The 16,324-nt window shown below is 40.2% G+C and overlaps 1 long non-coding RNA gene across 2 annotated transcripts in view; it reads left to right on the forward strand.

Annotated features, from left to right (window-relative positions):
* LOC102149064 (uncharacterized) overlaps positions 1 to 15,994 on the forward strand; it is a 37,555-nt gene extending 21,561 nt beyond the window's left edge. For both annotated transcript variants that reach the window (XR_289956.4, XR_002805166.2), the window contains one exon: positions 15,861 to 15,994. This is a non-coding gene — a long non-coding RNA (uncharacterized lncRNA). The remainder of the gene's footprint in view (positions 1 to 15,860) is intronic.
* Positions 15,995 to 16,324: the final 330 nt, after the last annotated feature.

A 16,324-nucleotide genomic window follows, 5' to 3' on the forward strand; every position in this document is an offset into this window, starting at 1 on the left:
ATATGTGAGACGCCTGCCACAGCATGGCTTATAAGCGGTGCGTAGGTCCACACCCAGGATCCAAACCTGTGAACCATGGGCCAACAAAGCAGAGAGTGTGAACTTAACCCCTGTGCCACCGGGCCAGCCTCTCGCTTTAGTCTTTCTTATCTGTTCTCGCCTTCATCTTTTTTTCCTACTCCTCTCTCTTTTCCTGCCATTTCTGTAATCTCATACCTTTTATCAGGTCTTCCCATATCTCCTTTTCCATCCCCTTAAATATTCCTAGACTTTCATCTGAATTCATCTGCTTATCTTTATTTATTTTCATTTTTCTTATAAGCTCATGCCTTCATAACTATGGCAGGCTTCATGAGCGTGACACCTGTTCAGTTACATGCACCCCACACTTGGACGGCCTCATGCTTGGGTTAATGCTCTGCGGTTGCCATCTTGAAATTTTTAATAAGGTTTGAACAAGGACCTCTGCCTGTTCTTTTTGCACTGGGCCCCACGAGTTATATAGCTGTTCCTGACTGTCGCTATTTTTTTTTCCTTTAAGTTGGGTACGTGGTTTTTGTTTGAGTTCGTCTCTGATTCTTTTTCATTCCTCATCATATTTTTTCATTTATTGCCTTCCTGTGGTACCTCATTTTGACTGCTATTTTGGTATCTCCATATTTAGCTCAGTTATTTTCTCATATCCTTCAGGAACATTTAGCATTATATAAAAATTGTGTATGGCCAACTTTTGATTGGCTGTCCTGACAAGGGAGGGGGGGAATGAGAGAATCAATGAAGATTATAATTCATATAGGGAGGACTCATTTTGGAGAGCATTGTATGGTTTTTCACCTTCAGGAGACTTACCTTTTTATTCATATTTTCTCAGGTTAATTGCTTGGCATTCCCTGAATACACAGTAATTGTGGTTGGAGGAGCCTGCTGAGTGGCAAGGGTAGCTAACCTGAGGTTAAGTATCTCTATTAAGGAGGTTCACTGGTCTCGTATTTTCTGTTCTTAGACGTGAAAGATGAATTATTTTTTGGTTTTCACAGGTTTATTTGAGGAGGTTAGTAGGATGTAAAGACTTTTCTAATGATATTTAGACACCATTTTGGTTTTGACAAACCCAATGGCTTATTATTATCTTTTGACCTGGGGGCAGCCTGAGTCACCTTATTCCTGACACTGTCTGTCCGGAAGCACTTAAATAGTAATGAAGTCTGATGTGCCCCTAGGTTGACCCAGGAAACTATGTTGTTTTCTTTTTTTTGGAGGAAGATGAGCCCTGAACTAACATCCGCCACCAATCCTCCTCTTTTTGCTGAGGCAGATTGGCCCTGAGCTGATATCTGTGCCCATCTTCCTCTACTTTATATGTGGGATGCCTGTCACAGCATGGCTTGATAAGTGGTGTGTAGGTCCTTGCCTAGGATCCAAACCTGTGAAATCCAGGTCACCAAAGTGGAGCGCTCGAGCTTAACTGCTACACCACAGTGCTGGCCCCTTGGTGTTTTTTGTTTTTGTTTTTTTTAAAAGGTTTTCATATCATTTGTTAGGGGCCAGTCACTATTCTAAGCACTTTAAAAATACAAACTCATTTAATCCTATGGAGTAGCTACTATTAATTATCCCCATCCCTTAGTTGAGGAAACTGAAGCATAAATAAGCTATAACTTTCCCAAAGGCACAGCCATTAAGCTCTAATATGAGAATTTGAACCCAGGCCATGTAACTCAAGTCACGGTGACATGCTGCTGTTCTAATGTATGATCTGTCTAATTTTATCCATTCAGACCCTTTTAGAGTTGGAGTCTTACATGACTGGTGGAAGAAACCCTCATTATACTACAGGACTTCCTAAAAGTCTCTATTTCTTTAACTTTTCTTCAGTTGGCAATACATAGTAACAAATAAATGAATAGTGAAAAAGCAAAACCAGGCAAACCTCTATATTAAAACTGCATGCGACTCTAGAGTGGAAATATCTGAGATGGTCTCCCGGCTCTTACCAAGGTGAATAGTTGACCGTATATTCCTGGGAACCAACGTTCAAGAGATGCTTCACTGTCATAATCCCTTTTGGAAACTTGTGGTCACAGCAGGTGACATTGGGGACATCTTTTATGTGTTCCTGTATAGGTGCTATGCTTCTTCTCCTGGCTAGACATTACAGAGCGTGGCATCAGATGCCCAATCAATGTGCTGCGTCAGGATCTATAATCTCAGTAAGCACTCCATTAGGCCCGGGAGCCTTCCATTGCTCAGTCCTGTCTGAACTTCACACATTCTTTCATGAAAAAAGAGGGTTTGGGGATTATTTTCTCTACCTGTAGTTTCTTGTGGACAAATGAATCCCGTATTATTGTAGAAATCTAGTCCATAAAGCTGTCAGAATTCTTAAAATATTGACAGTAGAGCCGAGTTCAGCGTCCTTAACCTCTGTAGTAAGTTCTGGGTATGAAATATGAGAGAAGGAAATGATATTTATAAGCAAGTGCCTGAAAGATTAAAAATAAGTTAAAAATGTTAGATGGTAGAAAGAAATGTTAGATGGTAGAAGAGAGGTTGGGAGAGCTCAATTCTTCCCTTGGTTCTGCCACTAAGAATCCTGGGAAGTTAATGAAATCTCTGCAGAATGAGAGAGTTTGACCAGATAATTGTTAGTGTCTGTAACAGCCCGAAATGCTAAATCTTTTTACTTGAGTGAATTTTAGTCCCACAAGTCCATTTCAATCCTAAGTGGGTAAGTACCTATGGAATTCACATGATCCAAAATGGCATGGGAAATGGCATATAGCTGTCGTTACCATGTCCTCTACCCTTTCTTTTTCTAGCACCTAAAAGTCTCTTCTCATTTGCTCTCTCTCATGACTCACCCCCTCACTGCCGAGAGCAAGTCAGAAGCCACGTGACAGCTTTGCTCCTATTCTAGAACTTAAGAATTTTTTCTCTGATCTCTTTCTTCAGGAAACAAGCGAATAGGGCTGGTGTGGGTTGCTTTACCTTCTGCATATCTTATTTCTCTCTTAGAATCCTAGAAACTATGCCTACGCAAAATAACACTTTCATATATGAGTTAGGGTAAAGCTAGCAGCTATAACAGATGACTGTCATGCTTCAAGTGGCTTTACACAAATCAACTATTTGTGGAAGATTAGCCCTGAGCTAACATTCGCCACCAATCCTTCTCTTTTTTTTTGCTGAGGAAGATTGGCCCTGAGCTAACTTCCATGCCCATCTTCCTCTACTTTACATGTGGGATGTCTACCACAGCATGGCTTGATAAGCAGTGTGTAGGTCTGTGCCTGGGATGTGAACAGGTGAGCCCCGGGCCACCAAAGTGGAACATGCAGACTTAACTTTTGTGTCACCGAGCTGGACCCCAAATTGAGTATTCTTGATCAATTGCTGGCTCTCCTTTAAGCAGTGCTTCAGATATCCAGCGTCCTTTGATCCTGTGGCTCCAGCATCTTCTATACAAACCTTTCAGGGTCACCACACCTGCCTATAACAAGACGATGAAAGGGGAAAAAGCATGGAGTGTCGTTAGTGGAAACTTTTTATGGTCCAAACCTGGAAATTGTGGACATGACTTTTGTTCATATTCCATTGTCTGCATCCAAGGTGTCTGGGAAATGTAGTCTTGTTCTCTGCCTAGGAAGGAGAGGAACCTGGTTTGAGGAAGAGCTGGTCCAGTAGTTCTCAAATTTTAGTGTGCATCAGAATCACCTGGAAAGACTATTAAAATCCAGATCGCTGGACCCCAGTCCCTGAGTTTCTGACACAGTAGGTCTGGAGTGAGCCCAAGGATGTGCGTTTCTATGAAGTTCCCAGGAGATGCTGATGCTGCTGATTCAGGGACAACACTTTGGAAACCACTGAGCTAAAGTGCCTTTGCTACCCTTCTTGATCACATAACATGTGAATTACGTCTCTTGAAGACTTCTGATCTTTATTGAGGGAGAGGAGAAAAGGGCAATTGATTGAGGAGAAAGAAACTTGGCTTAAGGGGAAGTGGGGCCTCCAGAGCACAGTGACCCAAGCTCTGGTCTTGAAGCCACCAAACCTGTGACCTGTGCAAGTGACTTCATCCCTCTGAAGCTTGGTTTCCTGTATGCAAAATGGAAATGAGAACAATATCAATTCTGCTAAAAACAAGAGACTGTCAAGATCAAATGAGATAAATACAGAGTGAAACAATTACCTTCAAAGTGGACATCTGAATTCCCCTCTGGGCAAGAACTGTCTTCCGTAAGGAAAATATCTTGACTATTTACTTGAGGGTGGAAAGTGAGACTTGTAGTGCAAGGTCTAAAAGAAGGGAAAAGGCAGTAAAACCGCTCTGAAAGAGAAATGGCTGGGAATTGGGAAGGAGAGCACACCCACCGAGGAGGAGGGAGTGACTAAGTAGAAAGGCTGCCATTTGCAAAAGCACTTTTTAGAACAGGGATGGTTACTGTTCAGTTTTCAGCTGTTAGTGTTTCTAGAGATAAAGCTTTCCTTTCTCCCTGAACGTTCAGGAAAATTGTGGTTTGTTTTGTTGGTGGAAATCAGGGAAAGGAAAATGAGTTATATGTCTGGTTTGGTTCAGAGCAGAGACAAGAGGATGCCTGGGGTGTATGAGCAAGAAGTGAATGTGAAGAACGCACAGAAGCAGCAGCTCAGAGCCAGAATTCATCCTGGAAACCCGAGCCCTGAAAATAGGGTCAAGGCTCAACCTGTAAAATTTCATGAAATTTCAGTCTCAGAAATTTGTGTAGGAAGGGTGTGATGCAAATGCTGCAAATATGTGATTAATTATTCTTAGACATACCAAAGGACGCCTAAAATGATGACATTTATAGTGGTATTGCTTAAATTACATTTTTGGATATCTTACTTATTCATTCATATATTATTTACATTATTATAATCTTCATCATACTTTGATTCAGCTTTTAAATTTTATTCTTTTATTTTAAGTTTAAGTGTGGTTGCATTTTCTGAAAACTGAAATTAGCCAAACAGAACACATTTGTTGATGCACATAATTCATAACCAATCTATAAATGAAAACTGGAGTGAGTTGATTCTGAGCCAAATGTGAGGACCATATAGCCTGGGGCATTCCTTCCCCAAGGAAGGCAGGGCACCAAAGAAGTGGGGTGCACAGAGTGGTTATATACCCCCAAACAGGATGTTTCACATAGGATTGAAATGTCCCTTTTACAATGGTCGCGAGACTGCTCTGTCGGCGCAGCGATTGATGGACACAGCAGGTAGGTCTGCTGTCTCGGTGGACACAGCAGGGTGGCAGCTCTGTTGTCTGGAGCTGGGTGGTCACAGGTGAGCACAGCAAACAGTTCCTAGCCTAGGGAGAGATGCTTATCCTTAAGGAAATGCCAATATTGGGGGGAAGTTGCACCTTTATCTTAAGGCCATTTGTTCTTGTCTTTGGGACATAGGAAATGCTTAAAGCAGATATACAATGCATGCTCAATGGCCGTGTCAGCCCCTTTTGGAAAAACAAAGTGAGGCCTAACTAGGTTTACACGAAATGGCCTCATATACTGCAATATATCCTATTGCGTGCCATTTTTATTTGTCACATTGAATTTCAAGGTTAGGAAGTTTTTCTAATAATAATTTGTGTTCCAAGTATAATGTAATGAAGTAAGGGATTGTGCACTTAGGTACCAACCTGGGACTATATTTGTCAAGAGATGGATCAAAAATGGGAAAAATTATTTCTAGCCTTAGTTAGAAATGCTCTTAGAATGCATTAATTATTATTTCCAAAGAATGTTGTATTGTATATGCTCAGATATTTTCCAGCAGAATAGTTTAATTTGTAGAGATTCCATCTCACCTAAGATCTGTTTCCTATGCATTTTCTTCTGAAATTATAAGAAAAGCCTCTCCCTTAATTTCTAAGAGTATTATAACACCTTTATCATCATGGTATAATTTATGAAAGCGTGTAAATTTTGCATCTTCACCTTTGAGAGTTATTTTTCCCCAAGCCTCTGCCTTTTGGAGTGTTTGCAAAACTCTACAAGTGACAGCCTCATCCACAATGCAAAGGATCTTTCTACTTGGCTCTTTCTGGGGTAGCGATGAGCACATCTTCACTGAATATTTACCTTCCTCCAAGTTGCTTGTCTGTGCTGTGGATCAGTGAAGCATCTGCGCGAGCTGTCACTCCTTTACATAATTAAGTTTTCCTTGCCAAAAAAGGAAAGTAACAAAATAGAAAGTGAAAGATGCCTGGGGTTGGGCTTTTAAAATGTTTTCCCTTCTTGTTATTTCCCTATTTAAAATAACCCAAAACAAAAGCAAAATAGTTGAGATTGAGGAGTGATTTTATGCGGATCAGCGAGGCTGACAGCTCACATTTTTTCGCAAAACTCTTAAGAATTTTCCTCCGCAGACCGCTCCCCACTCAGTGATAAATGGTAAACGCCATAAGGAAAACAGTTTCTCTTTGTTCAAAACCGACTGGTTTGGTGAGTGGGAGAGGGGAAGGGGAGGGGAGAGAGAAGCTTATTGTAGAGAAGCCAGAGTTAGACAGAGATAACTCAAATGTACTGAAATGACAGACAATTCCAGCTTCTCATATCACTTTAAATTAGTACAAAACCACTGCCTAGGATTTGTGCTTGATCTCGTTTTTACTATGTAGGAAATAGGCCCCAGAATTAGAATGAAATATACTTTTAGGCTGTCCGGTCACTTTCTAAGAATGTGTAGATGAAAACATTGCTTGCTTAGCTGCATTTTGTCCCTGCTTCCCTCTCTTTGAGTGGGCTCGTGGACCCAATGGAATCCCCTCTCCTGTATTGACTGAGCCCCCTAATGTACGGGGGTGTCCTTCTCCGGTTAGTGTAATAGGGAAAATCGCATTGGCCTATCTATCACAAATGAAAATCACCTCGGGAATATAAGGAGCATTTTCAATTCTGCTGCCATTATTTCAGAGGCAATCAAATGCAGAGGAATGAAAGTCAAACACAGCGAAAAATGCTGATAGATTGGGCAATCTGCATGGCTCTCTGGGACCATCATTATTTCAGTGTTCAAGAGGAAAATGCACATTTGAAAGATGGTAAATTCCGTCGCCTGCAATCAATCATTCATCTCCTATGGCGACGATAATTGTGGGGGAGGTGGTAGTTCAGAGTTTAACTAGGTAGTCATCCCTACTTGTTTGTTTGTTTCAAGGGATAGTAAATCTTATATAACATTATGTCGACCTCCCTGCCCCATTAGGATATGGCTCCTAGATCATTTGCAGATATTGGTATTCAGTACCAATTATCTGTGAATGATGAGGTCAGAGTAAATAGAGCAGCCACAAAGAGCAAGATGCTTGGCATTATCTTTCTTCTAGAACATTTTGTCCTTTCTAGATTTTAAAAATAGGTTATCTGTCTGCATTCTGTGCATTTTTTTTCTACCTTTATAATCTGAAGGTGATTTCATTAATACAGTAAATCTTGGTTGACTGATACGTTAGGAAGGTGCTTTTTCTGGGTAAACTAAAAGCCTGATATGGCTCTTCCTAATGTTCTTAAATATTTTATTAGCAATGTCTCTCCTCTACCCCCTTCCTATTCATAGTCTCCTTCAGTTTAATGATATAAAGCAGGTGGAAGGGTTGTCAAAACTGGCTTCCTGTTAGAAACAATCTCTGAGAATGTGGTGTGTTTTCTTCCTTATTTTTCTCATTATTGGGTGTCTCAGGCTCTAAAGACTCATATGGCAGTTTCGAGAAATATGTATCCTGCATGAGACCAGTGTTCTGAGAGTTTTCAAGCCATGAAAATCAGATATCAAGGTTTCTATACATTTTTTTAAGCTTTCAGAATGTGAATTCCAGGTTTTTCTTCTTCTTCCTAATTCTGAAAAGCCCAGTCTCCAACCCCATCTCCCCTCTCTTCCCCTTCCTGTCAGGGGTGGGGCAGCACTAATCACGGTAGACTGAGTCTTGCAGGGAGGTTGAGGCAAGTTTACTCATCAGTCTCCATGTCTGGGACAAAGCTGTTTAGTCACTGACAACTCCCTCAGCTATTGATGGTTCAGAAATTTCATCATTCTTAACTTTCATCTGTAACCCTTCCTCCCAAATAAATTGCGCCTGGATATTCAAATTACTATTTAGTGGAGGAAACTAGAAACAGCTTTCCCTCCTTTTAGTTTTTTGACAAGAGAGCATTAAAGAGCAAAAAGAGAAAGAAAGGTAGGAAAAGATATGATGAGGATATGACACTTTGGGATCCCTGCCTTAGAATGGGACAGGAGAGCGTTAATAAGAATGAGGAGAGGGCTGTGTCCTGCTTTCTTTGAAGTGACCCCAAAGTTCCTATGCCCCCCTCTTTCAAATCTTTAATTGAAATATATGTACAAAAAGGGGCACGTATCATAAGTGCACAGCTGGATGCATTTTCTTAAATTATCACACCATGTAATCGACACCCAGGACAAAACCCAGACTGAACCACAGCTAGAAACCCTCCTCCAATTTCCTTCCAGTTACTACCCCTTGCTCCCGAGGGTGCCCACCATCCGAACTGCCAACAGCACAGATTTGCTTTGCTTGCTTTTTGTTGTTTAACATAAATGGAGTAATCCAGAATGCACTCTTCTGTCTGGCTGCTTGTACTCGATGTTGTGTCTGTGAGGTTCATCCACGTTGGTGCATGTAGTTTTGGATCGCTCATTCGTCCACTGCCTTTTTCCACTACTTAATTTGATATTGTATGTGTGAAGAGCCAGCTTCTTTTCTTAGAGAGATGGGAGTGGTCAAGAGCACAGAATCTGGAACTAGGATGTCTGTGTTGAAAACCCAGTTCCTCTATTTGTTAGATATGTCATCCTGAGTTGTCACTCAAGCTCTGTGGCCTTCATGTCCTTATCTGTAACGTGGGGATAATAATAATATTTTCCTTATGGAGTGAATCCTTAATAAGGTAGACATTAACGTGCGTTAATACATGTAAAGCATTTAGGAGAGTGCCTGGCATATGGACTCAATAAGTGTAAGCTATTACTAGTTCTCTAACTCACACTTCATTTTCCTCCTTCCACATTACTTCAACCTCTGAGCACAGAATGGGGGAATAATGTATGCCAACTGATCAAAAGTAGGGAAGAAGCGCCTTTGACAAAAAAAAAGATTATTCCTCATACACTGCTGGTGGGAATGCAAACTGGTGCAGCCACTTTGGAAAACAGTATGGAGATTCCTCAAAAAATTAAAAATAAGAGTACCATATGATCTAGCTATTCCTCTACTGGCTATTTATCCAAATAACATGAAATCACTAATTCAAAAAGATACACATCCCTATGTTCATTGCAGCATTATCCACAATAGCCAAGACTTGGAAGCAACCCAAGTGCCCATCAACGGATGACTGGGTAATTTATTTATTTCTTTACTTATTTTTCTTCAGATGTACATCGTAATATATTTTGAATTCTGTGTAGATTACATCATGTTCACCACCCAAAGACTAATTACAACCCATCACCACACACATGTGCCTAATCATCCCTTTCCCCCTCCCCTCTGGTAACCGCCAATCCAACCTCTATTGCTATGTGTTTGTTTGTTGTTGTTTTTATCTTGTACTTATGAGTGAGATCATATGGTATTTGACTTTCTCCCTCTGACTTATTTCACTCGGCATAATACCCTCGAGGTCCATCCATGTTGTCACAACTGGCCGGATTTCATCATTTCTTATGGCTGAGTAGTATTCCATTGTGTATAAATACCACATCTTCTTTATCCATTTGTCCCTTGATGGGCATCTACGTTGCTTCCAAGTCTTGGTTATTGTGAATAAGGCTGCAATGAACATAGGGGTGCATGTATCTTTATGCCTTTGTGTTTTCAAGTTCTTTGGATAATTACCCAGCAGTGGGATAGCTGGATCGTATGGTAGATCTATTCTTAATTCTCTGAGGAAACTCCGTACTGTTTTCCATAGTGGCTGCACCAGTGGATAAATGGATAAAGAAGATGTGGTATATATATAAAATGAATATATATACAATGGAATACTACTCAGCCACAAAAAAGACAAAATTGTGCCATTTGTGACAACATGGATGGACCTAGAGGGTATCATGCTACGTGAAATAAGTCTGACAGAGAAAGACAAATGCTGGATGATTTCACTCATATGTGGAAGATAAACAAACACATAGATAAGAACAGATTAGTGGTTAACAGAGGGGGAGTAAGGAGAGGGCAAAAAGGGTAAAGGTGCACATGTAGCTGGTGATGGATTAAAAATGAGACTATTGGTGGTGAACATGAGGCAGACTATACAGAAGCTGAAAAATAATAATGTACGCTTGAAATCTACAAAGTGTGATAAGCCAATATGATCTCAATAGAATAATCAAAAAGAGGTTCTTGATATCATTTGCCCTTTGCTCCCATTCTGTCAACTTCAAATGGAAAGTACATACATTTAATTTTTGATGCTTTATTGTTTAATTAAAAACCCTAATTACTCACTGAAAATCTAATAAATAACATTTAGTACATAGTGATGAAAATTTAATTTGCTACAAAAACTATATTTTCTCAAAAAAAGATATAGAGAGGGGCCAGCCTGGTGGTGTAATGAAGTTTGCACACTCTGCTTCGGCAGCCTGAGGTTTGTGAGTTCAGATCCTGGGTGTGGACCTACACATCACTCGTCAGGAAATGCTGTGGCAGTGTCCTGCATATAAAACAGAGGAAGATGGGCACAGATGTTAGCTGAGGGCTAATCTTCCTCACCAAAAAAAAAAGATATAGAGAGAAATATTAGTGAAAAGAAATTCCATACTATTATGCTTTAACCCACTTCCCCAGCTCATTATTTACTCTTAGTGTTGATGGCCTAGTCCCACCTTGGCAGTGTTTATGATTTGAAGTATTTTATTGGGGGGGGTGGTGGTGAGGAAGAGATGGAAACATATGATCAAATGACTGAAATGATCAAAAGTGACTGAAAAATTTTGCACCTTCCCTTCACTTCCTCACCCCCACTCACCTTCCCCCCATCATCCTAACCCGCACTTCCTCACGTCCTGGTCCAGGATGAACTGGGAACAATGGTGCAATATCATTTAGCTGCAAAAAAGAATATGTTAATAAATACTAAATTATTTATTTCTCCCGCTCCGTCCTCTCTATATTTGCCTAACTAGCATCAGACAGGAAAAAGTCTCACAGACTTGAAAAAGCGTAGAAATTGCAAATCTTTTTGTAGGAAAGACATTAGAATATGTATAGATATTTTATTATTTAAGTTGGACATTAAATTTCCTCAGTACGTTGCTTTCTTTTGTTATGCCTGCAACTTAGGTCTGTAAAAAACCATGTTTTAAATGCCATTAAATGCTATGTTTTCCTCAGAAAGCAGTTCAAGAAAGTTCAGACAAAAATTGCACTGTTTTTGTCTTTGTCTTTGAAAATTCATTGTATTTTTTTGAAATTCGTTTTATTTCCCATTTTCATTGGTATATAACGTGTGAAAGCAATTTCTAGGAGACAGAGAACACAGATATTATAACGCCTTAAGGGTAGCTATCTTGTGGAGAAGCCCTGGACCAGTTTCTCACATCTGAAATTACAAACAATGCTTCAGTATCATAGTTTATCTTGAAATACGATTCACCAAATATTTAGGTCAAAGTAAATAAATAACCGCTGTGGTCTCATTAGCTCCTTATGTTATAAGAAAGCAAGGATGCCTATGGACACATGTGATACTGGTAATTCAGTTTTAAGTAAGTTTATATATATGAAACAAATTTTAAATATTTGAATAAGTCAAATTCCATAGAAATCAACCCAAGGGGGAAGAAAAAGAAACTGTAAATCACTGTGTAATGTAATTATACAGAATTCCCATGATTATAGCCAGGGTCCCCTTGAGTACTTCAAGAAGAAATTTAATTAGTGATATTCAAAGCATGTTTCTGAGTTATATACTTTCGTTTCTGCTTCACACACTTATACCGTCTTCCACTGTTCTCGAAGTTTCTCCTCAGCTAATGTTTAGGTATATCTGTTTGGGTTGATAAAACGATGTACAACTTTTCCGCACTAGTGGATTAATGCTAAGGGAATAGTGCTGGGTTATTTCAGAGGAGTGAGGATAAGGTGACCCTGCCTTGGCTGGGGCAGTCCAGTTTTAGCACCGAGAGTCCCGTGTCCTGGGAAACCCGTCATTCCAGGCAAGCTGGGATGATAGGTTACCCTAAGAAGATCTTCTGACCCCCAGATCTCTCTACCATTGGCCTGTCGCAGAGTCTGAAATGAATCCTTTTACACTGAGTATTGTGTTTTCAGGAGTTCACGTTAAAATGCAAACGTACCAAGATCACACATTAATATCGGTTTTCATCATTCAATTTTTACAGGGAATGTTTTATCAGCCATGCAGCTTCCACTTTAGACAGCAGAGATCTGCACCGTGATGGAAGAGTAATTATTGGTAGTGGGGAGGAAAGGAAAAGAAGAACCGTTTGTTAAGCACCTACTGTGTGCTAGGGAATTTGAAGGGTCCTTAACAGAAACAGTTCAGAAATAAGGCACTGGGCCTCTGGAGAAGGTATGATCTTGAGTTAGAGGGTGGGAAAGATGAGGAGCGAACCCCTTAAAAGACGAAGGACGTCATGACCTTCCTGAGTGGAGATGATAGAGATGAGGTCACCCCCAGATCTGCTCTTGGGCCCCGCCTCTTTCTAACAGTGTGATTGTGACCAGATGTCTTAACCTCCAACACTGAGTTTCCTCATCGCTAAACTGGGATGTAATTCTTCCTCACAGGGATTTTGTGTTTCATAAAATTACATGAACTAACGTGTGTAAAATACTTAGGATAGTACCTAGTACCTAAAACGCAGTATATGAATTGAAGCTACTACTCCTTCTGCTGCTATTGTTATATTTGCTCGGGGACATCTGATCAGAAAGCCATGGCGTCTGAGTGGGTGATATTCGTCCCTGCTTTCAAGAGCCCATCATTTCCTTTGTCTCTTTGACAAGTATTTGCTGCCTTTGCTGGAAATCACTGGATTTATTGTTGCATATGTGCACATGGGTACCCAAATAGGATAAAAACAACAACAAAAAGCCATTGACTTTGGGGGGGGCGGCCCAGTGGTGCAGCCATTAAGTTTGCGCGTTCTGCTTCAGCAGCCCGGGCTTCACTGGTTTGGATCCCGGGTGTGGACCTATGCACTGCTTGGCAAGCCATGCTGTGGCAGGCGTCCCACGTAGAAAGTAGAAGAAGATGGGCATGGACGTTAGCTCAGGGCCAGTCTTCCTCAGCAAAAAAGAGGAGGATTGGTGGCAGATGTTAGCTCAGGGCTAATCTTCCTCAAAAAAAAAAAAAAAGAAAAAGAGGGGAGGAAAAGGAAAAAAAGAGCCATTGACTTTGTTTATAAAATCGTAATCACAGGAGCATTATTTTTCGTCCATGCCCCATTCTGAGCCCTGTTCTACAGGCTTCTCTCAGGCATCCATTCAATGCCTCTCATTTTTATGGGACTTAAGTTACATTTAAGGTGCTACATAAATGCAAAATAATAAAAAAGGAGAACAATTTTGGGTGTTTCCAGATCTGTGCTCTCAAAAGGACTGCACAAAATTCTTCATTATCCTTCACTCCGCTCTGCCTGAGCGTTATTTATGGGAGTGACCCAATGGTCGACACGGAATGAGATTTCATCCAGCTAAGACATCGCAGTTATTCATAGGTGAACCGATGGGCTAAACTATCAACAAATTTCACTAGCAACATTCCAATGATATAGTCACATAAAATTGAAATTGTAATGAAATGTAACTTTCCATGTATTCATAGATTGAAAAGGAAAAAAGAATACCATTTCCTCCTCTGAGTGTAGATTTAAAGTACAGTTTCCTGTATTTTTATATAGGTGCCTCCTAAAGGTAGGTACAATATTTGTGGCCATAGAAATTTTTAAATCCACTTTTATTCCCCAAATGAGTATTACATGTAAACACTTGAAACTGATCTTAAAAGCCTTAGCATAAATGTAAAGAGCAGAAGATCACAGATTGTCAAATTTGGAAGGTATAGCAAAGAGTAGTTGAATAATCCCTTCGTGTTACAAGTGAGAATTTTGCTTTGAGATTGCACACATATATTAGATGAGTCACATTTAGGTCTTTTAATTTCAGTTCTCTTTCCATTACATTACGTCTTTCTTTTTTTCTTTTTAAAGATTTTATTTTTCCTTTTTGTCCCCAAAGCCCCCTAGTACATAGTTGTATATTTTTTAGTTGTGGCATGTGGGACGCTGCCTCAGCATTGCTTCATGAGCGGTGCTAGGTCTGTGCCCAGGATCTGAACCTGTGAACCCCAGGCCACTGAAGCAGAGCACGTGAACTTCACCACTCAGCCACGGGGCTGGCCCCCATTACATGTCTTTCTTAAGAAAAATCTCAGCAAATGGTACTGAATAGAGTTCTAGAGAAAGAGGGGGAAAATAGAGGCATCCCTTCTGGAATGCCAAGTAAGATACAATAGTTTTGATTATTTTAAAATGCTGGTAAAATAAAGATATAATCAGGATAGTCAGGAAGAACATAAGGGAGGTTGAGCAAAGTAATCTTTTGGAATAGAATGGAAAGTGCCCATCAATGGCTTTCTGTCAAATCCTAGGAAGAATTCTAAGGAGATGATATATTGCTAATTATTTACCTGGTAACGTATGGGGCTACTGCATTTTTTTTTTTCTAGAAAATAAAGGAGTAAAGCAATGGTTAGCTAAGCCCCATTTATTTCTTATTCCTCATCCTAATTAGTTCAGAGTTTTTCAAAGTGACGTGTCTAGACCGTCAGCATCAAAATCAATGCAGTGCTTGCTAACAATGCAGGTTTCTGGGCCATTCTTCAAATTTACTAAATCACAATCTCCGAGGGAGGGGACCTGAGAATCGGCCCTTTGGTAACTTCCCCGGATGACTCTGAAGTACGGTAGTGCTCAAAAGCCGTGTTGTGTTACCCTTCCATGCTGGATCAATGGTTTGATGCTACAGATAAAGTGAAAGATAGTCTCATGCATCACTTTGGTTCAGGGGTATTTGAAGACGTGGCCGTGCTAAGTGTTCTTTGCAGGAGACTTTTGGTTCATTACAGGAAATAAATATTTCACTGTATGTGGCAGAATCTGAAAGACCTACCAAAGAAATTTCCTAGATTATCAAAGTTTGCATCTATAAGATGTGGCTCTGTTAAGGCAGCTTTTCGCATAAACCTATGGGATTTGAGTAATGGACATTATGTCTGTGAGAATTCTATAGAATCAATGGGCTTACTTCAGAGATGGAAAGATGACGCCATCAAGCAGCAATTGGCAATTTTTTAATGTAAAAGGCCAGATAATAAATGTTTTAGGCTTTGTGGGCCATACAATCTCTGTTGGAACTACGCAACTCTACTGTTGTATTGTGAACTCAGCCATAGACATACATAAATGAATGAACATGGCTGAGTTCCAATAAAACTTCATTTACAAAAATTTTATTTACAGTCTGTAATTGGCCTTTAGGCCAGAGTATGCTGACCCCTACCAGAAAACATTTAGTATGTGATTCAATCAATATTTAAAGTGAAAAACAATACCACAAATATTGAATAAGTATTCAAAATCTGTATTTATATAACGTCAATAAAATAGGTAAAAAATATGGATATGGTGTTTCTTTTGCCTTCTACCTCTATTTGTGATACATTGGCATTTTCACGAATAATGAAACAGATTGTAAATAGAGCCACAAACTGTCCTCTCATCAAGAAGTGAAGTCTATTTCCACAGCCCTTTAAGCTGGACCTGTGATTTGCTCTGTCCAATAGAAGGCCCCAGAAGTGATGTTGTAAAAGTTCCAACCCGAGGCCTCTCATGCTGGGAATCCTGATGGAGAAAGAAAATCCAGGTGGAGAGAGGCCCCAGCTGTCTCTGCCTTCCCAAACATCTCAATAGAGGCCCAGACCTGTGGGTGAACCCAGACGAGAGCAGGTAGGCCCAGCCCGAATTACCAAGTCATAGCATAGTGAGTTAAATAATGGTTTTTGTTTTAAGCGTCTACCTTTTAGTGGGTTTTATTTTCCAGCCATAGATAACAGACACAAATAGGAACAAGGTCACGAGCTGAGTGTGGAAAGGGGAGGATGTCTGGAGTTTGAAGAAAAGCATGAAATGGAGATGGTTTGAGATGGTATATGTGTGAGCGTCTTAGGGAAATACAGCAGGGCTGATGGAGACCGCTAGGAATTCATCTCAGCTGAATGAACTTAAAGTAGTTTAAAGTAAGGCCAGT

The sequence above is a fragment of the Equus caballus genome, chromosome 30, assembly GCF_041296265.1.
Source record: "Equus caballus isolate H_3958 breed thoroughbred chromosome 30, TB-T2T, whole genome shotgun sequence".
In the NCBI taxonomy this organism is placed as follows: Eukaryota; Metazoa; Chordata; class Mammalia; order Perissodactyla; family Equidae; genus Equus; species Equus caballus.